This window comes from Loxodonta africana, chromosome 3 (genome assembly GCF_030014295.1).
Source record: "Loxodonta africana isolate mLoxAfr1 chromosome 3, mLoxAfr1.hap2, whole genome shotgun sequence".
NCBI classification, from domain to species: Eukaryota; Metazoa; Chordata; class Mammalia; order Proboscidea; family Elephantidae; genus Loxodonta; species Loxodonta africana.
This window is the reverse complement of record NC_087344.1, coordinates 3,221,551-3,244,589: the sequence shown is the minus strand read 5'-3', so window position 1 is coordinate 3,244,589 and position 23,039 is coordinate 3,221,551. Positions and strand designations below refer to the sequence as shown.

At 53.2% G+C, this 23,039-nt stretch overlaps 1 protein-coding gene across 3 annotated transcripts in view; it reads left to right on the top strand.

Moving 5' to 3' along the window:
• The window catches only part of GNG7 (G protein subunit gamma 7), a 193,859-nt gene that overhangs the window by 140,073 nt on the left and 30,747 nt on the right, over positions 1–23,039 (top strand). For 2 of the 3 annotated variants that reach the window (XM_064280212.1, XM_064280211.1), the window contains one exon: positions 11,562–11,598. The gene's annotated coding sequence lies outside the window, so the exon portion shown is untranslated. Of the gene's footprint in view, positions 1–11,561; positions 11,599–11,619; positions 12,624–23,039 lie in introns of those variants that run through there. The other variant, XM_023541276.2, reaches the window with a different exon arrangement.

Genomic DNA, 23,039 nt, shown 5'->3' with positions numbered 1-23,039 from the left:
GTTGTGTCCCTGACTAGATAAAGTACATGAGACTCCAGTTTGGCCACCTGGAGAGAGCCTCTCCTGGCTGGAAGCTGCCGTGTTGTCAAAGGCCTATTTGGCAGGGCACAGCAGGCAGCCTGTAGGAGCTGACAGCAGCCCCACCAACAGCCAGCGAGAAAACAGGGACCTCAGTCCTACAACCACAGGGAGATGAATCGTGCCAACATCCTGGGGGAGCCCAGAACCGGATCCTTCCCCAGTCAAGCCTCTGATGAGACCACACCTCAGTCGGCACCAGATTACAGGCTGGCAAGACCCTGAGCAGAGAACCCAGCTCAGCTGTGCCCAAATTCCTGACCCACAGAATCTGCTAGTTGTTGTCCAGTTGACTCTAACGTGGCGACCCAGTGTGTGGCAGAGCTGAACTGTGCTCCATGGGGTTCTCGATGGCCGAGTTTTCAGAAGCAGATCACCACGTCTTTCTTTCAAGGCACCCAGGGATGGGTTATCCAGTGAACAAGGTCAACACGGTGCTTACCTTGCTCACCAGATCCTCTGTAGTAAACTGACAGTTTTTCACTACTTCAAAGACTCCGCTCCTAGGTCTGGCTGGCAATCTGCCTCTCTCCCAACCCCACAGCACCTTCCCACAGAATCAAGGCTTGTTTTCAAATTTACAGTCCCTCATAGGGGCGGATGACCCAGTAAGCAAGGTAAGCACGGGTTTATTTGTGCTTACTTACTAATCTGTAGTGAACAATTTCACGTGGGTTTCAGATTAGTAAGCAAGCACGAGTAAGCCCGTGCTTACCTTGCTTATTGGATAATCCACCCCCGGAAGTGCCTCTAGATGGACTTGAACCTCCAGCCTTTTGGTTAGCAGCCAGATACTTAACCATTTACACTACCCAGGGACTCTGATCCGTAGAAACTTTTGAAATAACAAATGGACGTTGTTTGAGGCCTCTAAGTTTGCGATAGGAGCACCTGGTGGCGCAGAGATTAAGCACTTGGCTTTAATCAAAAGGTCAGTGGTTCCAACCCACCAGCCACTCAGTGGGAGAAAGATGTGGCGGTCTGGTTCTGGAAAGGTTGTTGTTGTCGTTAGGTGCCATCAGGTGGGTTCCCACTCATAGCAAACCTAGGTACCATGGAAGGGCACACTGCCCGGTCCTGCACCATCTTCATACTCATTGCTATGCTTGAGCCCACTGTTGTAGCCACTGTGTTAATCCATCTCATTGAGGGTCTTCCTCTTTTTCGTTGACCCTCTACTTTATCAAGCATGATGTCCTTCTTCAGGGACTGGTCCCTCCTGACAACATGTCCATAGTATGTGAGACTAATCTCGCCATTCTTGCTTCTAAGGAGCATTCTGGCTGGCAGTCCATGGTATGTACAGTCAATATTCTTCGCCAAAACCAGAATTCAAAAGAATCAACTCGCCCGCCTTCCTTCTTCATTGTCCAGCTTTCGCATGCATATGAGGCAATTGAAAACACCATGGCTTGGGTCAGGTGCACCGTAATCTTTAAGGTGACATCTTTTCTTTTTAATACTTTAAAAAGGTCTTTCAAGGTAGATTTGCCCAATGCAATGTGTTGTTTGGTTTCTTGACTGCTGTTGCATGGATGTCGACTATAGCCTTGGAAATCCTATGGGGCAGTTCTGCTCTGTCCTGTGGGGTCACCGTGAGTAGGAATCAATTTAACGACAGTGGGTTTGGGCAGTGCAAATGGTTAAACACTCGACTACTAGCTGAAAAGTTGGTGGTTTGAACCCCTAAAAGGAGCCTTAGAAAACAGGCCTGGCGATCAGCTCCCAAAAGGCCACGGCCTTAAAAACCCTATGGAGCAGTTCTACTCTGCACACATGGCGTCACCAGGAATCGGACTCAACTGACTGGCACCTAACAGCAGCAAAGGTCGCGCTCAAAAAAAGCTTGGCTGCTGACCAAAAGGTTGGCAGTTCAAGTCCACCAGCCACTCCTTGGAAACCCTTTGGGGCAGTTCTACTCTGTCAGTTCTGACTCGACAGCAGTGGGTTTGGGTTTTGTTTGTTTGTTTTTTGCTACTCCAGTATGGCCTCATATTAGCTGATTTACAAAAAAAAAAATGCTGTTGAGTTGATCCCGACTCAGGGTGACCCTGTTACCGAGTGGACGTGAGCTCCACGGGGTTTTCTAGGTGAGTTGATCCCGACTCAGGGTGACCCTGTTACCGAGTGGACGTGAGTTCCACGGGGTTTTCTAGGTGAGTTGATCCCGACTCAGGGTGACCCTGTTACAGAGTGGACGTGAGCTCCACGGGGTTTTCTAGGTGAGTTGATCCCGACTCAGGGTGACCCTGTTACTGAGTGGACGTGAGCTCCACGGGGTTTTCTAGGTGAGTTGATCCCGACTCAGGGTGACCCTGTTACAGAGTGGACGTGAGCTCCACGGGGTTTTCTAGGTGAGTTGATCCCGACTCAGGGTGACCCTGTTACAGAGTGGACGTGAGCTCCACGGGGTTTTCTAGCTGAGTTGATCCCGACTCAGGGTGACCCTGTTACAGAGTGGACGTGAGCTCCACGGGGTTTTCTAGGTGAGTTGATCCCGACTCAGGGTGACCCTGTTACCGAGTGGACGTGAGCTTCACGGGGTTTTCTAGGTGAGTTGATCCCGACTCAGGGTGACCCTGTTACCGAGTGGACGTGAGCTCCAGGGGGTTTTCTAGGTGAGTTGATCCTGACTCAGGGTGACCCTGTTACCGAGTGGACGTGAGCTCCACGGGGTTTTCTAGGTGAGTTGATCCCGACTCAGGGTGACCCTGTTACAGAGTGGACGTGAGCTCCACGGGGTTTTCTAGGTGAGTTGATCCCGACTCAGGGTGACCCTGTTACAGAGTGGACGTGAGCTCCACGGGGTTTTCTAGCTGAGTTGATCCCGACTCAGGGTGACCCTGTTACAGAGTGGACGTGAGCTCCACGGGGTTTTCTAGGTGAGTTGATCCCGACTCAGGGTGACGCTGTTACCGAGTGGACGTGAGCTCCACGGGGTTTTCTAGGTGAGTTGATCCCGACTCAGGGTGACCCTGTTACCGAGTGGACGTGAGCTCCACGGGGTTTTCTAGGTGAGTTGATCCTGACTCAGGGTGACCCTGTTACAGAGTGGACGTGAGCTCCACGGGGTTTTCTAGGTGAGTTGATCCCGACTCAGGGTGACCCTGTTACCGAGTGGACGTGAGTTCCACGGGGTTTTCTAGGTGAGTTGATCCCGACTCAGGGTGACCCTGTTACCGAGTGGACGTGAGCTTCACGGGGTTTTCTAGGTGAGTTGATCCCGACTCAGGGTGACCCTGTTACCGAGTGGACGTGAGCTCCAGGGGGTTTTCTAGGTGAGTTGATCCTGACTCAGGGTGACCCTGTTACCGAGTGGACGTGAGCTCCACGGGGTTTTCTAGGTGAGTTGATCCCGACTCAGGGTGACCCTGTTACAGAGTGGACGTGAGCTCCACGGGGTTTTCTAGGTGAGTTGATCCCGACTCAGGGTGACCCTGTTACAGAGTGGACGTGAGCTCCACGGGGTTTTCTAGCTGAGTTGATCCCGACTCAGGGTGACCCTGTTACAGAGTGGACGTGAGCTCCACGGGGTTTTCTAGGTGAGTTGATCCCGACTCAGGGTGACCCTGTTACCGAGTGGACGTGAGCTTCACGGGGTTTTCTAGGTGAGTTGATCCCGACTCAGGGTGACCCTGTTACCGAGTGGACGTGAGCTCCAGGGGGTTTTCTAGGTGAGTTGATCCTGACTCAGGGTGACCCTGTTACCGAGTGGACGTGAGCTCCACGGGGTTTTCTAGGTGAGTTGATCCCGACTCAGGGTGACCCTGTTACAGAGTGGACGTGAGCTCCACGGGGTTTTCTAGGTGAGTTGATCCCGACTCAGGGTGACCCTGTTACTGAGTGGACGTGAGCTCCACGGGGTTTTCTAGGTGAGTTGATCCCGACTCAGGGTGACCCTGTTACAGAGTGGACGTGAGCTCCACGGGGTTTTCTAGGTGAGTTGATCCCGACTCAGGGTGACCCTGTTACAGAGTGGACGTGAGCTCCACGGGGTTTTCTAGGTGAGTTGATCCCGACTCAGGGTGACCCTGTTACCGAGTGGACGTGAGACGTGAGCTCCACGGGGTTTTCTAGCTGAGTTGATCCCGACTCAGGGTGACCCTGTTACAGAGTGGACGTGAGACGTGAGCTCCACGGGGTTTTCTAGGTGAGTTGATCCCGACTCAGGGTGACCCTGTTACCGAGTGGACGTGAGACGTGAGCTCCACGGGGTTTTCTAGGTGAGTTGATCCCGACTCAGGGTGACCCTGTTACCGAGTGGACGTGAGACGTGAGCTCCACGGGGTTTTCTAGGTGAGTTGATCCCGACTCAGGGTGACCCTGTTACCGAGTGGACGTGAGACGTGAGCTCCACGGGGTTTTCTAGGTGAGTTGATCCCGACTCAGGGTGACCCTGTTACCGAGTGGACGTGAGACGTGAGCTCCACGGGGTTTTCTAGGTGAGTTGATCCCGACTCAGGGTGACCCTGTTACTGAGTGGACGTGAGCTCCACGGGGTTTTCTAGGTGAGTTGATCCCGACTCAGGGTGACCCTGTTACAGAGTGGACGTGAGCTCCACGGGGTTTTCTAGGTGAGTTGATCCCGACTCAGGGTGACCCTGTTACAGAGTGGACGTGAGCTCCACGGGGTTTTCTAGGTGAGTTGATCCCGACTCAGGGTGACCCTGTTACCGAGTGGACGTGAGTTCCACGGGGTTTTCTAGGTGAGTTGATCCCGACTCAGGGTGACCCTGTTACCGAGTGGACGTGAGCTTCACGGGGTTTTCTAGGTGAGTTGATCCCGACTCAGGGTGACCCTGTTACCGAGTGGACGTGAGCTCCAGGGGGTTTTCTAGGTGAGTTGATCCTGACTCAGGGTGACCCTGTTACCGAGTGGACGTGAGCTCCACGGGGTTTTCTAGGTGAGTTGATCCCGACTCAGGGTGACCCTGTTACAGAGTGGACGTGAGCTCCACGGGGTTTTCTAGGTGAGTTGATCCCGACTCAGGGTGACCCTGTTACAGAGTGGACGTGAGCTCCACGGGGTTTTCTAGCTGAGTTGATCCCGACTCAGGGTGACCCTGTTACAGAGTGGACGTGAGCTCCACGGGGTTTTCTAGGTGAGTTGATCCCGACTCAGGGTGACCCTGTTACCGAGTGGACGTGAGCTTCACGGGGTTTTCTAGGTGAGTTGATCCCGACTCAGGGTGACCCTGTTACCGAGTGGACGTGAGCTCCAGGGGGTTTTCTAGGTGAGTTGATCCTGACTCAGGGTGACCCTGTTACCGAGTGGACGTGAGCTCCACGGGGTTTTCTAGGTGAGTTGATCCCGACTCAGGGTGACCCTGTTACAGAGTGGACGTGAGCTCCACGGGGTTTTCTAGGTGAGTTGATCCCGACTCAGGGTGACCCTGTTACTGAGTGGACGTGAGCTCCACGGGGTTTTCTAGGTGAGTTGATCCCGACTCAGGGTGACCCTGTTACAGAGTGGACGTGAGCTCCACGGGGTTTTCTAGGTGAGTTGATCCCGACTCAGGGTGACCCTGTTACAGAGTGGACGTGAGCTCCACGGGGTTTTCTAGGTGAGTTGATCCCGACTCAGGGTGACCCTGTTACCGAGTGGACGTGAGACGTGAGCTCCACGGGGTTTTCTAGGTGAGTTGATCCCGACTCAGGGTGACCCTGTTACAGAGTGGACGTGAGACGTGAGCTCCACGGGGTTTTCTAGGTGAGTTGATCCCAACTCAGGGTGACCCTGTTACCGAGTGGACGTGAGACGTGAGCTCCACGGGGTTTTCTAGGTGAGTTGATCCCGACTCAGGGTGACCCTGTTACTGAGTGGACGTGAGCTCCACGGGGTTTTCTAGGTGAGTTGATCCCGACTCAGGGTGACCCTGTTACAGAGTGGACGTGAGCTCCACGGGGTTTTCTAGGTGAGTTGATCCCGACTCAGGGTGACCCTGTTACAGAGTGGACGTGAGCTCCACGGGGTTTTCTAGGTGAGTTGATCCCGACTCAGGGTGACCCTGTTACCGAGTGGACGTGAGACGTGAGCTCCACGGGGTTTTCTAGCTGAGTTGATCCCGACTCAGGGTGACCCTGTTACAGAGTGGACGTGAGACGTGAGCTCCACGGGGTTTTCTAGGTGAGTTGATCCCAACTCAGGGTGACCCTGTTACCGAGTGGACGTGAGACGTGAGCTCCACGGGGTTTTCTAGGTGAGTTGATCCCGACTCAGGGTGACCCTGTTACCGAGTGGACGTGAGACGTGAGCTCCACGGGGTTTTCTAGGTGAGTTGATCCCGACTCAGGGTGACCCTGTTACAGAGTGGACGTGAGCTCCACGGGGTTTTCTAGGTGAGTTGATCCCGACTCAGGGTGACTCTGTTACTGAGTGGACGTGAGACGTGAGCTCCACGGGGTTTTCTAGGTGAGTTGATCCCGACTCAGGGTGACCCTGTTACCGAGTGGACGTGAGACGTGAGCTCCACGGGGTTTTCTAGGTGAGTTGATCCCGATTCAGGGTGACCCTGTTACAGAGTGGACGTGAGACATGAGCTCCACGGGGTTTTCTAGGCTGTAATCTCAATGGAAGCAGATCACCAGGATTTTGTTCTACGGCACCGCTGAGCGGGTTCAAAGCACCCACTTTTAGGTTAGTAGTCCAGTGCGAACCGTTGGCCCCACTCAGGACTCTTAGCTTATTTCCAAACAGGGTCATGTCCACAGGTGCCAGGGGTTAGGGTGTCAGTATGTCATCTCAGGGGATGCAATTGAATTCATAGTGGTGGAGGTGACCCCTGAAGATGAAGGTTGTTGTCAATTCCTCCCCTTCCCATGTTCTCGGCCACTTCAATTGCTCTCCCTCCCCATCACCATTGTCTAGCTCCAGAACATTCTCATCCTCCCAAAAAGAAACCCTGCCCCTGTTAGCAGTCACTCCCGCCCTCCCTCCCCCAGCCCCAGGCAGCCACGAACCTCCTTTCTATCTCTATAGATTTGTCTCTTCTGGATGTTTATAGGAGCGGGACCATCTACTGTGTGACCTTTTGAGTCAGGCTCATTTCACTCAGAATAATGTTTTCGATTACGTCCACGTTGTAGTGCGTATTGGAGCTTCGTTGCTTTCACGGCCTAGTGATATTCCACCGTCTGGATGGAGCACACCATTTATCCGTTCATCTGTTGATGGACACTTGGGTTGTTTCCACCTTTCGGCTATTGTGAAGAGTGCTGCTATGAACATGCCTGTACAAACTTTTGGGTGAAATGCTTTCATTTGTCATTTCATTTGATTTCTCTTACATCTCACTTAAGAGTGGAATTGCTGGGTCACGTGGCAACTCCACATTTAACATTTAAGGAGCTGCCATTCTTCGGAAGGACTGTTCATCTTTGTAGCTCAGGGTTCTGCAAGCTGCTGCCAGCGGCTCAAATCCGGCCCTCTGCCTGTGTTTGTAAATAGAGTTTCATTGGCACATGGCCACGCCCATTTGTTTACACATTGTTTATGGCTGCTTTCATACTGTTGTTGTGTGTCGTGGAGTTGATTCTGACTCACAGCGACCCCATGTGACAGAGGAGAACTGCCCCAGAGGGTTTTCCTCGGCTATGATTTCTAGCAGAGCAGATCACTAGGTCTTTCTCCCATGGAGCCGCTGGGTGGATTCGAACCACCGACCTTTGGGTTAGCAGCCCAAAAAGTGCTTAGCCTTTTCGCCACCAGGGCTCCTTTGCTTTCACGCTACAAGGGCAGGATTGAGTAATTGCAACAGAGGCCATTTGGCCTGCAAAACTGAAAGTATTACCTATCTGGCCTTTTACAGAGAATCTGTTTATTATTTGTCACTTACCACACACACACAGCACGGAAAGCTTCTTAAGAGCAGGAATTTGATCCTTTTCCCCCCTTTAACCCTGCCTGCTAGATTCGGTAAACGTTCGAATGAGTAAATATGTTACCCCAGTAGCACTGAGTTCATCCATGAACTTCTGGGCCCGGTTTCCTGTAGAATGTGGGCTGGCCCCGTGCCCTAGGTCTTTCCCTTATCTGCCCACTGTTGCTGTTGCTAGCTGCAGACAACTCGGCCTCTGACTCAGGGCAACCTGTGCACAAGGGAACGAAACGCTGCCCAGTCTTTCGCCATCCCCATGTTCCGCTGCTGATCGGGCTTTTGTGATCTATGCGGTTTTCAATGGCTGATTTTCGGAAGTCAATTGCCAGGCCTTTCTTCCTAGTCCATCTTAGCCTGGAAGCTCCGCTGAAACCTGTTCAGCATGACGGCACCAGGCAAGCCTCCACTGACAGAGGTGGTGGGCTGCGCGTGAGGTGCATTGGCTGGGAATCGAGCCTGGGTCTCCTGCATAAGAGACCCCCACCACCACCACAGAGAGTAACCTGGCCCCAGACAACAGTGCCACAGGGAAGAAATCCTGGTTTCCGTCAGCTTTACAACAGTGGGTAAACTGAGGCAGGGCTGGGGTGGGGCCTCTCTCTGCACCTTCATCTACTGTGCTCTTGTCTAAGCCCCTTAGCCTCCCTGGGCCTCAGTTCTCTCAGCCATAAATGAATGCCCTTCCTCCCGGGCCTCTCCTGGAAGAACTTAAAAATAGATCATTTACTTTTTTTTTTTTTTTTAACTCTGAGAAACACCAGAGAGAAAACCACCCCTCCGGGAAGCTGCCGCAGGCAGTAAAAAGAAACCTAAGTGCTTCTGGTTTTCCAGGCTCTTCCGGGGAAGCCAGAGGGTAATCCCCTCCTCCTCCAAGTCAACTGCTATACTGTGTCTCTGATTTCTGCTTCTCAGAAGGAAACTGGGCTCCCAGCAGCATCCCTGCCTGCTCAAACGCCTAGGCTTGCAGACCCCAAGGGTGCCAGCAGGGCTGGACCAGGGTCTCCATCAGAGCCCAGAGGGGCTGCTGACCCCCCACTGCCCTTGGCTTGTGGTCAGAATGGAGAGGTTGCCTCTAACACGGGGTCCTGACTCGTCACAGCTGCACAGAGACAACCCTACAGCTGATTCTTTGATTCTTTTCATGACCAGTAAGCATTCTTTTCGTTCAGTTGAAAGCTCCACTCACTTTTAACATCTAAAACAGAGTTTCTTGACTATGGCACGGCTGACAGGGCCTGCTCGTTCTCTGGGGTGGGGCTTCCTGTGCACTGCAGTGTGTTAAGCAGCGTCCCTGGCCTCCACCCACTCAATGCCAACAACACCTTCCCAGTCATGACAACCACAACTGTCCCCAGACATCGCCCAGTGTCCCCTGGGGACAGAATCACCCCAGGTGAGAACCCCTGGGTTAGGGGCTTCCACTGACCCCCAAGAGACTCTGCATCCCATAATCACCTGAGCTCCTGAAGTCCTAAGATGCAGCATCCAGGGTCTCTCTGGTTTGTACCATCTACCTCATGGGGAATTTATTCTGGTGTGTGGAGTGAGGTAGGGATCAAACTTAATGTTTTTCTCCAAATAAATAACTTGCGCTACTGGCATAGAGTAGGTGGAGGTCAGGGATGCTGCTCAACACCCTGCAGCGCACAGGCCCAGACCCCACAACAAACAAGTGCCTAGCTCCAGGTGTCAGCAGTGCTGAGGGGGAGAGGCCCTAGCTTGAGAGGAAGCCGCCTCCAGCCACCTCCTTCCTGCTGACAAGCCTCTGGAACCTGGAGCCTGGCTTCCCGAGCTGGGTCAAGTGTAAGACGTTTCCTTCTGGCCTCAAACCCTACCTGCAGGGCCTGAGGCCCCAAGAATGGCCTGAGTGATGGGGCCTGTGGCCACATGAATGGCTGCAGAGAACGCACCCTGTGTGTAGGTGGGAAAAACACCGTTGGTTTGTGGAAATAGCAAATGTTTGTAAAGGAAAAACGGGCTGGGCCACCTTTGGGACCACGGGACCCATCAGAGCTGAGGGAAACACCTCCCCTCTTGAGCGCTGACTGGGCCTCTGTGAGCTCGGGAAGTCTGACCGGGCTGGGCCAGGCCGGTGCTTTCTGTTACCTCACCAGACAAGCCCACTGTGGAATGAGGCCTGGAGACCTGGGCTACCAGCTTCTCAGAGTGTGGTCTGAAGCTCCGTAGCAGGAGCCGCAGAACCGGCCACTGTGTATGCAGGACCCTCCAGGGACCTATGCACCGAGAGCCCACCTAGTGTGGCCCAGGGCAGAGGGACCCCAAGGCTAACCCAGCGGTCCTCACCCGGGCGAGTCTGCCCCCTGGGGGACACTGGGCAATGTCTGGGGACATTTGGGCATGTCATGACTGGTGAAGGGGGTGCTACTGGTATCAAGTGGGTGGAGGCCAGGGCTGCTGCTCAACACCCTGCAATGCACAGGACACCCCCAACCCAAGGGACCATCCGACCACCATGTCAGCATGTCAGTGGGGGAAGAGAACCTGCCTTAATTATTCAGAAAAAATTTTAATTTGATCCCTAGCTCACACCATACACCAAAAAACCCAAGCCAGTTGCCATTAAGTCATGGCGACCCCATGTGTTGCAGAGTGGAACAGTGCTTCGTGGGGTTTTCAGTGGCTGATTTTTCACAAGTAGATTGCCAGGCCTTTCTTCCAAGGTGCCTCTGGGGACCTCATTAACATAAAGAAAACCCCTATTTTCAAATAGGGTCACAGTCACAAGTACAGGGTCCAGGACTTCGACATAACTTTTGGGGAGACACAATTCAATCCATAGCACACGGCTTTGTGGGAGTTAGGAAAGGGGTTGCCTCCTCAGGCTGGTGCAACCCCAGGTCAGCTGATACAGTGGGAGCAGTCGGGTGTGGGCTGCCATCCAGTGCCCCCATGGGCCCCCAGGTCACCCACAGGTACTGGATGCAAAAAGAGGGGTGCTAGTCCTGGCTCTGCAGAATTCCACATAGAACAGGGTTCCATTTCATGGAAAATGGAGGCCCTCAATTGCCCCAGCCCAGCCCACCCGCAGGGTCCCGATCACAGGGACTTATTTCCTGGTCTGTTGACCTCCCAGCCCTGGGCAGCCAGCATCCGTCCCTCTACTTCCTGTCCCCATATACCTGTCACTTCTTCCATCCGGGGTTAATTAGTTTGCCCCCAAGCAGCCATTCTGCTCCGCTTCTCCTGCCCTGGCACGTGGGCAACCCGAGATGGAAAAACACAAAGTGTATTTCATTCTCCGACTGCATTCCTGAATGTTTTTGTTTTTCTCGTGCTGGGATCGGCTGGTATACTACTGGACTTTCAGCGTGGTAGGGACTGCAGTGGAACAATACAAATTCTAGAAGAAAGCTGGCCCTTTTCTGACAGAAATACAGTCGTCTTCCTGAGTGGATGGGCTGTAAGGTGGTGAAGTTGGTTCTCCCCGAGTTGCTCAGGACGACGCAGTCGTTTCTAATTTGCGTGCTGTGTTCTAGGGTACGGCCACGTATTTCCCTGAGAAAAACTGGGGTAGGTCTCTGACTCCCACGTAAGTGGAAAAATATTTAACCATTCTTTTCTCTCTCTCTCTTCTTTCTCAAACAGGTTTGTAAAGTGGTGCTTCCCAGGAAAACCGAAAAAGGTATGTTGCTGATGTCTGACTTCATGAGCTTGGAATCTCTTGTTTTTTTAGAAAAAGAAACAAGTCCCAGCGTTTTGCGGGCATGACACCCTGGGAGTTTATGTCATTGCGAAAGGAGCTCCGGGCTCTGGGCCAGGAAACCTGAGTTCAAATCCCAGACCCAGGCTCGGGCGGAACCCTTTCAGCTCTCTGTGTTGGAAATAATATTCTCTGCTGCCCAGGAGTGTCTCGGAGATTAAGTGATATGAAAGTCGACATAAAAACACACGATGCCAAACATAGGAGTTGTCAGCCTGTCGAGCTGGCCGCCGACTCACGGTGACCCCATGCACAGTGGACCGAAATGCTGCCCAGTCTTGCCCATCCCATGACTGGTTGTGGATCAGACCGTTGGGATCCACAGGGTTTTCACTGGCTGATTTTTGGGAGCAGATTGCCAGGCCTTTCTTCCTAGTCTGTGTTAGTCCGGAACCTCAGCTGAAACTTGTTCAGTATCACAAGCCTCCACTGACAGACGGCTGGTGGCTGTGCACGGGGTGCCTTGGCTGGGAATCAAAACTGGAGAGTGGTGTTGTTAGGTGCTGTCAAGTCGGCTCTGAATCGTGGTCACCTGGTGTATAACTAAACAAAACGCTGTGGTCCTGCACCGTCGCCCTGGCTGTTGGCATGTTTGAGTCCGTTGCTGTGGCGATTATGCCAACCCATCTCATTGAGGGTTTCCCTAGTTTTCCCTGATCCTCTGCTTTACTGAGGTACCTGAGCGCCACAAATGATTTGCACTTGACCATTAACCGAAAGGCTGGAGGTTTGAACTCGCTCAGCAATGCCACAGGAGAAAAGTCCTAGCGATCTGCTTCCGCTAAGATTACAGCCAAGAAAACCCTGTAGTGCTCAGTTCTACCCTGTAACACACGGCGTTGCCATGAGTCGGCGCTGACTCAACCGATGGTGGCGGATTTGGTTTTCTACTTTACCAAACATGATGTCCTTTTCTAGTGGCTCGTTTTCCTGATGACGTGTTCAAGGTAAGCAAGACGACGTCTCTCCATCCTCAGTTCTAAGGAGCATCCTGGTTGTTTCTTCTAAGACTGGTTAGTTGGTTCTTCCGGCAGTCCACGGTGTATTGAATCAGAAACCATGACTGAGCTGCTGATATTTGTGTTTCTAGGAATTTGTCTGTTTCATGTAGATTGCCTAACCTGTCAGCACACAATTGCTCATAGCGTTCTCTCGTAATCCTTTTCATTTCTGTAAAGTCGGTAGCAGTGGCCCCACTTCCATTTCTGATTTGGGTTATTTGCGTCTTCTCTCTTTTTTTTTTTTTCCTCCTCAGCCTAGTTAAAGGTTTGTCAGTTTTGTTAATCTTTTCAAAGACCCGACTTTCGGTTTTGTTGATTTTTTTTTTATTTTGTTTACCTGCACTCTCATCTCTATGGCTTCCTTCCTTCGCTGGCTTTGGGTTTAGTTTGCTTTCTTTTTCTGGTTCCCCAAGTTGTGGAGTTAGTTTGTCGGTCTGAGGGCTTTCTTCTTGTCTAACACAGCCGTTCACAGCTATAAATCCCCCCCTAAGCCCTGCTTTAGCTGCACCTCTTCTGCTTTGGTATCTTGTGTTTTCATTTTCCATCCATCTCTCTATTCCCTGTTTCCCTAGTGATTTCTTCTTTGACCCGTTGGTTGTTTGAGCGTGGGTTGTTTCGTTTTCATGTATTCCATGATCGATTTAGGAAGGAAAGAGGAATCGGGAGGTGTTCTTAGCTGAGGACTTCCAGCAATGATGTTGTTTGAATGGGGTTCTTCTCTCCTGAGAGCATCTCAGGCCCCTTTGTTTGGGTGCTCAGGCAGCACTTCCCTGCAGGGCCAGGGGCTAAGGTGGAGAGGGGGCTGGATTTGGGGTAGGGGGGCTCTGGTTTCCTCTGGACCCCAACTTTGCCTCTTAATAATTTGAGGGCACTAAGAAAAAAAAAAACTAAAGTAGAGGGTCAGCAAAAAGGGAAAATCCTCAACAAGATGGACTGACACAGCGGCTGCAACAATGGGCTCAAGCATAACAACGATTGTGAGGAAGGCGCAGGACCGGGCAGGGTTTTGCTCTGTGGCACATGGGGTCGCTATGAGCCAGAACCGACTGGACGGCACCGAACAACAACAACGACAAAGAAAAACTGAGTCATCAAGACAAGTAACATTATGAGGCGATATTTTTTAAAAGTCACAACAAGTGCAGAATCGTCCATCCTAGACAAATACCCGCATTTCAAACAAAGACAGGATCCAGCAGGGCTGGGCTAGTTTAAAGGGGAGGCGAGCGGGGCACCGCCTGGGGTGCAGAACTTAAGGGGGCCGCCTAAAACTCGGTCATAATGGTAAAGTCGCATTTTAATGCAAAAAAAAAAAACAAAGAACTTTTTTATATCAGAATGAATAAAAAAAAAATCCACAGTAAAGAAAACATGAAAATTTAAAATAAAGAGGAGGGGGGTCGTGGCACCCTAATGCTGGCCCAGTCAGACACTGGCTTTGATTAAAAGTTTGCTATTTTGTTCACTGTAGATTTTTTGGAAACTCTGGCAGCGTAGTGGTTAAGTGCTGCAGCTGCTAACCAAAACGTCAGCAGTTCGAATCCACCAGGCGCTCTTTGGAAACTCTATGGGGCAGTTCTATTCTGTCCTACAGAGTCGCTATGGGTCCGAATCGACTTGATGGGAATGGGTTTGGTTTGTTTTTTGGGTACATTTTTTGCATTCATTTTTTTCTTTTTTAAAGATTGTGTTAAAGTATGATTTATTGCCATAGGTGAGATTTTGGAGCCCTCTTAAAGTGTGTACAGTAGGTAAGTGCCTCACTCGCCTGACCCTTAAATCCTCTGCCTGAGGCCATTCCCTTGCCAGCCTTGCCCTCCTCACCCCTGAATTCTGCACCAGGTGAGTGCCTCCTGCAGCCCCCACACCACGTGGTTACCGCTCACCTGACCATGATGCTGACGGTGACAGCAGAGCTCACAGTGATTTAAAATGTGACCTTTTGCCGAGTGGTCATCAGCGCCAGGCTCTGTGCCCGCAGCATCTCATGTAGATCCCCTCACACTCTCCATGGACAGGATGGACCCTTTCACTGACAGGGGCCAGGGCTCAGGTGCCTGGGGACAGACACACAGCCAGCATGTGAGGACCTGGGGGCCAAGCGGGTCTTCAGGACACACGTGCCCAGGCAATGGCGCAGAATCTTCTGGCCCCTCACCCGGGCAGCAGGTGGAGCCGAGCTGCTGGGCCAGCCCGGTGGCGGGCATGTGGCCTTGGACGTGTGGCTGCGTGCTGCGAGGATTAGGTCACTGATGTTGCAGCACCTCCCGGCAGGCATGACAGAGCACTCCAGCCGGTGACAGCAGCAGGTGCTAAGCCCCTCTGGCCCTGCTCCCAGGGAGGCAGCCGCCTACGTTTCCCGGCATACCCACCTGGCATTCAGCAAGTGTCTGCTGGGGGCCAGGCAGCTGCAACGCCTCATTGACTTCTCACATGGGTCCTGGGCAGCAGATGTCAGTGCCCCCATTTCATGGGTGGGCAAACTGAGGCTCTGAAGCAGAAAGACTCAGCAGAGCTCTGTGGCTGGTTGGCAGTAGGGCCAGGATCTGGGCTTTGGGGAATACATTTTATGATCCCCATTTTACAGTTTCTGGCTGATGCAAACGGTGAATGCACCCGGCTGCTAACTGAAAGGTTGGAGGTTTAAGTCCACCCAGAGGCACCTCAAAAGAAAGGCCTGGCAATCTGCTTCCAAAAAATCATCCACTGAAAACCCTGTGGAGGGCAGTTGTGACACACGGGGGCCACCGTGAGTCAGAGTCAACAGCACAGCAGCCCGTGGTACTTTCTGGCGGAGAGCTCGAGGCTCAGCAGCAGACTTGCCGTGACCCCGCGGCTGGTCGGCGGTGGGGCCAGAAAGTGAGCGTCCGCTGATCTCTCTGGCTGTGCCCGCCACCTGCCCCTCTGGGCGGGGCCCCTCAGAGCCGTAACAGACAGACAGGCATCCTACTGGTTCTGTTTCTCTAGAGAACCCTGACTAAGACCGTTGTTCACTGGCTGGAGGCTGGAGGCCACCCCCGATGTGGGCCGCCTCTTTGCTCCCGCCAGCCAGGAGGATCTCTGGAAGCAGGGGCGGAAGTCGGAGGAGCTGGCCTTGCCCCTCTGAGGACCTCCGAGGACATGTGGTCGCCCCGCAGAGTCCTGTGAGGATTCAGGCACCCATGTCTGCACAGGGTTACACAGCTCCTTCCGGCACCTTCTGTCCACTTCCTGTGTACCACTCCCCACCCAAGCTGTTTCTTCCTAAATCCTTGGAGCCTGGGAGCAGGGGAGCCCCCACCCGAGGCGGCCCAGTTCCCCTTTCCAGCGAGAGCCCCGGGGAGCTCAGGGGGGCCCAGGGCCTTGGCAGTGTTTCTGCTTTAGCAAGAAAAGGCGTCATGGAATTTGGACAAGCGAGAAAGGGACTGTCAGCATGAGCAAAACCACATACTCGGTTGCATTGTTAGACGTTTCAAGCGGGACATCAAACCTCATCTCCGGCAGCAGCTGCTTCAGCTGAGATGAATTCATTATCACAAGGGGTTTGTGCAAAGTGGGTGCTGCCCCCCTCCGCAGGCTGCGGGTCCCGCCCCCACCTCTGGCTCCTGTCTGGCCTAGATGCTCTGCAGTGGAGACCCCTCCCTCCCTCAGGTCACTGGCGTTTGGTGCACTGTGGATGTCCCTCTCTGGAAAGTTCTAGAAGAGATGCTAAGACTCCAGGCTTGTTTGGCAGTTCCTCAAAAGTTGAACATAGAACTACTATGTTGTTGTTGTTAGGTGTCTTCGAGTCGGTTCTGACTCCTAGTGACCCTACGTACAACAGAACAAAACACTCCATGTCCTGTGCCAGCCTCACAATTGTTGTTCTGTTTAAGCCCATTTTTGCAGCCACTGTGTCAATCCATCTCGTTGACGGTCTTCCTCTTTTTCACTGACCCTCTACTTTACCAAGCATGATGTCCTTCTCCAGGGACTGGTCCTTCCTGATAACATGTGCAAAGTATGTAAGATGTAATCTTGTCATTCTTGCTTCTAAGGAGCATTCTGCCTGTACTTCTTCCAAGACGCACTTGTTTGTTCTTCTGGCAGTTCATGGTATACTCAATATTCTTTACCGACACCATAATTCATATGGCCCAGCAATCCCAATCCTAGGCATACACCGAAAAGAAGTGAAGTCAGGAGTGCAAAGAGAAGCCTGTATACTGGTGTTCACTGCAGCGCTTTTCCTGAGAGCCGAAAGGTGGAAGCAACCGAAAGCCCATCTCGAGATGAGTGGATAAGCACAATGTGGTCCACCCATGCAATGGGATATTAGTCAGTCCTAAGGAGAAAGGAAGTCCTGGTGTGTGCCACAGTGTGAAGGAACATTGAAAACATTATGCGGAGCGAAATAAGTCAGTCACAAAAGGGCAAACACTGTGCGACCTCACTTATTTATTGTTAGGTGCCATCGAGTTGACTGCAATTCACAACAACGCCATATGACGGAGTAGAATTTGGCCGTAATCTTTACGAAAGCAGATTGCTAGGTCTTTGTCCTATGGAGCCCCGGAGTGGGTTCAAACTGCCAACCTTCCAGTAAACAGCCGAGCGCTTAACCATGGTGCCACCAGGGCTCCTTAAAGATGCAGATGTATAGAAACCAAAGATTGGTAGTGGTTACCAGGGTTGGGAGGGAAGGGGAAGGGGGGATTGTTGCTTAGGGGCCATCGAGCTTATGTCAGTGGTGGTGGAATGAATGGGAAAAAGGGTGTTGAGAATGGTTGCACTTGATGACAGGGAACAGAACAGAGAAGCCCTGAGGGAGCAGGAGAGCAGTGGGATGTAGACCTCAAATTCTCGTAAAAAGACCAGACTTAATGGTCTGATTGAGACTAGGAGGACCCTGGAGGTCATGGTCCCCAGACCTTCTGTTGGCCCAAGACAGGAACCATTCCCGAAGCCAACTCTTCAGACAGGGATTAGACTGGACTATGGGATAGGAAATGATGCGGGTGAGGAGTGAGCTTCTTGGATCAAGTAGACACATGAGACTACGTGGGCAGCTCCTGTCTGGAGGGGAGAAGAGAGGGCAGAGGGGGACAGCAGCTGGCTGAATGGACACGGGGAATGCAGGGTGGAGAGGAGGAGTGTGCTTTCTCATTAGGGGGAGAGCAACTAGGAGTGTATAATAGGAGGATGTGTATAAGGTTTTGTATGAGAGACTGACTCGATTTGTGAACTTTCACTTAAAGCACAATAAAAATTAAAAAAAAGAGAATGGCCGCCGTGCCTGAGGCATGTGCTCAACGTCGCTGAATCGCACGAGGAGAAACTGTTGAGACGGCGTTTGTTTTCTTGTGTATATTTCACCACAATTAAAAAAAAAAAGACGCCAAGCTCAGCATCCCAGTTGAAACGCGAGCCCTTCCACAGTCGAGTCTGCAGATGAGAACGTGGACCGGTGACACTGGATCACAGCCCGGCAGAGCCCTCCCTGCCCCTCTGCTTCCTCCTCCGACTCGGCCCCGTGGCTGCCACATACCAGAGCTTACATCTGTACTGAAAGGTCCTGGGAAGACTTCCTTCTTTGCCCCTTTGGCATGTTTGAGAGTCGAGCTTCGAGCCAGACCGTTGGCCAGGTAGGCGTTCAGGGCAGATGTTTGACACCGTGCCGGGCAGCTTGACATTGGACCCCAAGCCCTCGTGTCTGTACCTGGCAACACCCACAGGTCCATGAATCTCGACCTGCCTTTGACACTAAGGATTCACCACATCTGCTGGAAGCAGGTTCCAGAAGCTGCTACGGCGGCCTCGGCCTGCCCAGGCTTCTCACCTGGCCCAGGTGGGACCGACACAAAGTGACATTTCACAGGAACACTCCTAGGCTAGGACATTCTTTAAACCAGGGTCTCTCCCCTTGGCACCGCTGACACAGGGGGCAGATCCTTCTCTGGCGGGGGCCATCCTGTGCACTGTACGGTGCTGAGCAGCATCCCTGGCCTCCACCTGCTAGATGCCAGTAGCACCCGCTCCAATCATGACAATCAAAAATGGCCCTGGAGAAAGGGTCAACTGGTTATTCCTGGCTCTGAAGCTGCAGGAAGAGGCCACAGGCTGAGGAACACAAGGCCTCTAGAAGCTGAAAAAGGCAGGAGACATTCTCCCTGGGGCCTCCGGAAGGAACCAGCCCTGCCCACGCCTTGATTTTAGCCCAGTGAGACCTGTGTCAGACTTTTTACCTCCACAACTGTGAAATAATATATTTTTGTCATTTTTTTAAAAAATTGTGATGAAATTTTGGGGACTGGTGTCTGGGGTATTAAACGCTAGCGACCAGCCATCTAAGATGCATCAATTGGTCCCAACCCACTTGGAGCAAAGGAGAATGAAGAACACCAAAGACACAAGGACAATATGAGCCCAAGAGACAGAAGAGGCCACATAAACCGGAGACTCCATCAGCCTGAGACCAGAAGAACTGGATGGTGTCGGCTACCACCAATGACTGCCCTGACGGGGAATATAACAGAGAGTCCCTGACTGAGCAGGAGAAAAGTGGGGTGCAGAGCTCAAATTCACATAAAAGACCAGACTCAGTGGTCTCAGACTGGAGGAAGCCCTGAAGACATGGCCCCTGGATGCTGTGTTAAGCCAGAACTAAAACCACTCCCAAAACCCACTGTTCAAAGATTAGACTGGACTATAAAACATAAAATAATACTCGTGAAGGGTGTGCTTCTTAGTTCAAGCAGGTACAGGAGACCAAATGGGCAGCTCCTGTCTGGAGGCAGGATGAGAAGGCATGAAGGTTAGACGAACAGAGGAAACCCAGGGTGGAAAGGGGGAGTGTGCTGTCACATTATAGGGATTACAACTAGTGTCACATGACAATATGTGTATAAATTTTTGTATGAGAAATTAACTTGAGCTATAAACTTTCACCTAAAGCACAATTAAAAAAACAAAAATTGTGGTGAAAATATGCACACCAGAGCATTGGCCAGCACCTTGATGTCATTGTAAGCAACCAAGTTTATAGTAATTTGTCACAGCAGCAGCAAGAAGCTCATATAGTCCCCAAGGAGTGTCCAGTAAGCTATGGACATGCCAAGACATGGTTGGTGGGTCAGGGGCTTCTCAGAAGGGACCCTGCAGACTGTGGGGAGCTTGTCCTCAGAAGGGACCCTGCAGGCCGTGGGGAGCTTGTCCTCAGAAGGGACCCTGCAGGCTGTGGGGAGTTTGTCCTCAGAAGGGACCCTGCAGGCTGTGGGGAGTTTGTCCTCAGAAGGGACCCTGCAGGCTGTGGGGAGTTTGTCTAGGCCCAGGTGGGAAGGCCTGGCTCCAGTCCTCTCCTCTCTCCCCAGCCCTGCGGCCAGAGCAGCACCGTTACAAAGCCTGTCCTTTGCTCAGGCACGGGGCCAGAGTAACCTCACTTCCCTGGTGCTGGGAAGCAGAGCAGTGACCTGAGCCTCCTGTGCGGTGGCGTCACCGGTCCGAGAGAGGGGCCTGCTCCGGCCAGTACACTCACATGACTGTACAGTCAGCTCTCCGGGAGAGCGCACGCCACCCCCGCCAGCCCAGGAACAGACAGCAGCCTTTCATGCTGCTCCATAACCGCGGCGACGGACCACAGTCACCCCTCGTCATCCGGCGGTCGCATTGTCCCCACTGAGCACGCTGGCCCTCTCTCTCGGAGCCCCAGGCCAGGCGAACGCCCCCTGCTCTATTTTTGCATCCATGTGGGCACCTTACTCATCAGTTTTCTCCGGCCCCGTCTAAATATAGAGCTGGGAGCCCACTCCCCGTTGGCACAAAGGGAGGGGCTGACGGTGACAGTCACAAGATTCTGTCTTCCAGCCGGGAGGGCTGTGCTTTCTCTTTTGAAATGTCTGCACAGCACAGACCTTTCTAGAATGGGATTGACCCGCAGCCCCATCAAAAGGTCACGGAGTCACCAACAGGCAAAGCCGGCACGGAGGCCCCTCACGTGCCAGGATGGCCATAACCCTGGAGGAGCAGCAGAGGGGGTGCACAGGAAGTGGGGAGGCTGCCCAGGGGCACACAGGGAGGCCCCGTGCTGGGAGCAGGGAGGCTGCCTAGGGGTGCACAGGGAAACCCCACGTTAAGGGCAGGGAGGTTGCCCTGGGGCACACAGGGAGACCCCATGCTGGGAGCGGGGAGGCTGCCCAGAGGTGTACAGGGAGGCCCCATGCTGGGAGCGGGGAGGCTGCCTAGGGGCGCACAGGGAAACCCCACGTTAAGGGCAGGGAGGTTGCCCTGGGGCACACAGGGAGACCCCATGCTGGGAGCGGGGAGGCTGCCCAGAGGTGTACAGGGAGGCCCCATGCTGGGAGCGGGGAGGCTGCCTAGGGGCGCACAGGGAAACCCCACGTTAAGGGCAGGGAGGTTGCCCTGGGGCACCCAGGGAGACCCCATGCTGGGAGCGAGGAGGCGGCCTGGTGTGAGGGCTGGGGTGTGGTGATACCTGAGCGTCCGCTCAAGGGGTAAGGTTTGCCCCTGGGAGCCTCTGGCCCAGCATTCGGACGGTCCCTCACAGTGGACTAGCGGCCAGCGCAGAGCTGGTGGCTGTTGGTAGGTTTGTTCTCAGGTCTTCCGTCAGGAATACCAGAGCCTGAGGGGGCGTGGTGTGGCTGAGGTCTCTGCTTCCTCACAGTAATATCCACCGTGAGCGCTTTCCCACCACACGCACTGCTGACGCGAGGGCTGGTTCCTTCTGTGGGGTGGGGCATCCTGTGCACTGTAGGGTGTTGAGTAGCATCCCTTGCCTCCCCCCGCCAGTTATGACACTCACAAATGCATCGGCCAGTGTCCCCTGAGGGCAGAGACACCCCGAGTGAGAACCCCTGGGTTAGGGGATTCCACTGACCCCCAGGAGACTCTGTGTCCCATAACCATCTGACCTCCTGACGTCCTATGATGCTGCTCACATTTAAATCCACACACTGAGTGGGGCGGAGAGAGGACAGAATCACAGGAGTTGGAGGGGGACTCTGGTCTATACCAGTTAACCCACTGGGAGCTTATTAAAACAGTTTGCCCCGGACCACTAACCCACCCAGCAGCACTGCAGAAGAGAAGTTTGGCAACTGCCTCCATAAAGATTAAAAGATTACAGCCAAGAAAACCCTGTGGTGCAGTTGTTCTCTGTAACACACGGGGCCTCCGTGACTTGCCATCGACTCCACGGCAGAGGCTTTTGGTTTTGGTTTACGATGTGAGCAGGGATCAAGCCCAGTTTTTTTCCCAAGTAATGAATGCAGGGTCTCTCCCCCTAGGCACTGCTGACGTGGGGGCTGGATTGTTCTCTGAGGCGGGGCCATCCTGTGCACTGTAGGGTGCTGAGCTGGATGCCAGCACCCAGTACCTCCCAGTTGTCGCAGCCAAGTGATCCAGACGTCACCCAGTGCCTCCTGGGGGCAGACTTCGCCCTGGTTGAGAACTCCTGTCCTAGGGGCTTCCCTTGACTGGCTGTTGTGCAAATGGCCCCGTGACGAGGGTGCCTTGCTCTTGAAGGTACCTTGGAGCTTTCTTTCCCCCCAAGCTACCATTGCATTTTGTTTGGGTTTTGTAATTTTTTCTCTTTCAACAAAACACCCTGTCTCCTCTTCTTTCTGAACACCATGTACCGGAAGCCAACATCCCTCACCGGGGAAAGGAGTTTGCTTTTTGCTCATTCATTGTTTATCCTGAAAAACCTGGCTCTGGGTTTTTTCTTTCTTTTTTTCCTTTTTTTTTTTTTTTAATGGCAGCAAAGGATGGGGGTCAGATTGCCAGGCCCTGGAAACAAAGAGTTCAGAACATTGAGAAGCTCAGCAGGTTACAAAGCTCCTGCTCCCAGAACGGGGAAGCCAGAGGCAGGCTTTCAGTGTCCTCTCCCAAGACAACGGCGGGCGCGGCTGCCTGCCTCCGCTCCTGTCCCCTCCCAACGTGCTTCCAGAAACCATGAGCTCAGCTGTGCAGCCCAAGGGTGCCGGCTCCTGCGGCCAGCTCCCCCCCCCCACCCCACGCCTCTCCAAGGCCACTTTCTGAGGGGCTGACTCTCGCCGGCATGCCGCGCCACCAAAGGCCACCAGCACCGTCTGCTTGGAGGAAGCTGGACAGGAGCAGCGCCTCATTGTGCAACTGTCTGGAAGCCAGCAGGGCTCTCCGAGCCAGAACCCAAGCTGAAATTCGTTGATGCCGACTTTCCGAGCCTTGGGGAGACTCGGCCCGGGCTGCAGGAAGCGCCAGGGAACAGCTTGGCCTATCCAAAGAAGCTCACCCGGAATGCTTCTGGTATTCAGGCTATAAAACCGGCCGTAAAGGGAATTAAAAAGTTCTGATGGGGAAAAGAGCAGAAATCATGTGTGTGGTGTTCCCAGTTCAGTGCCTGACACC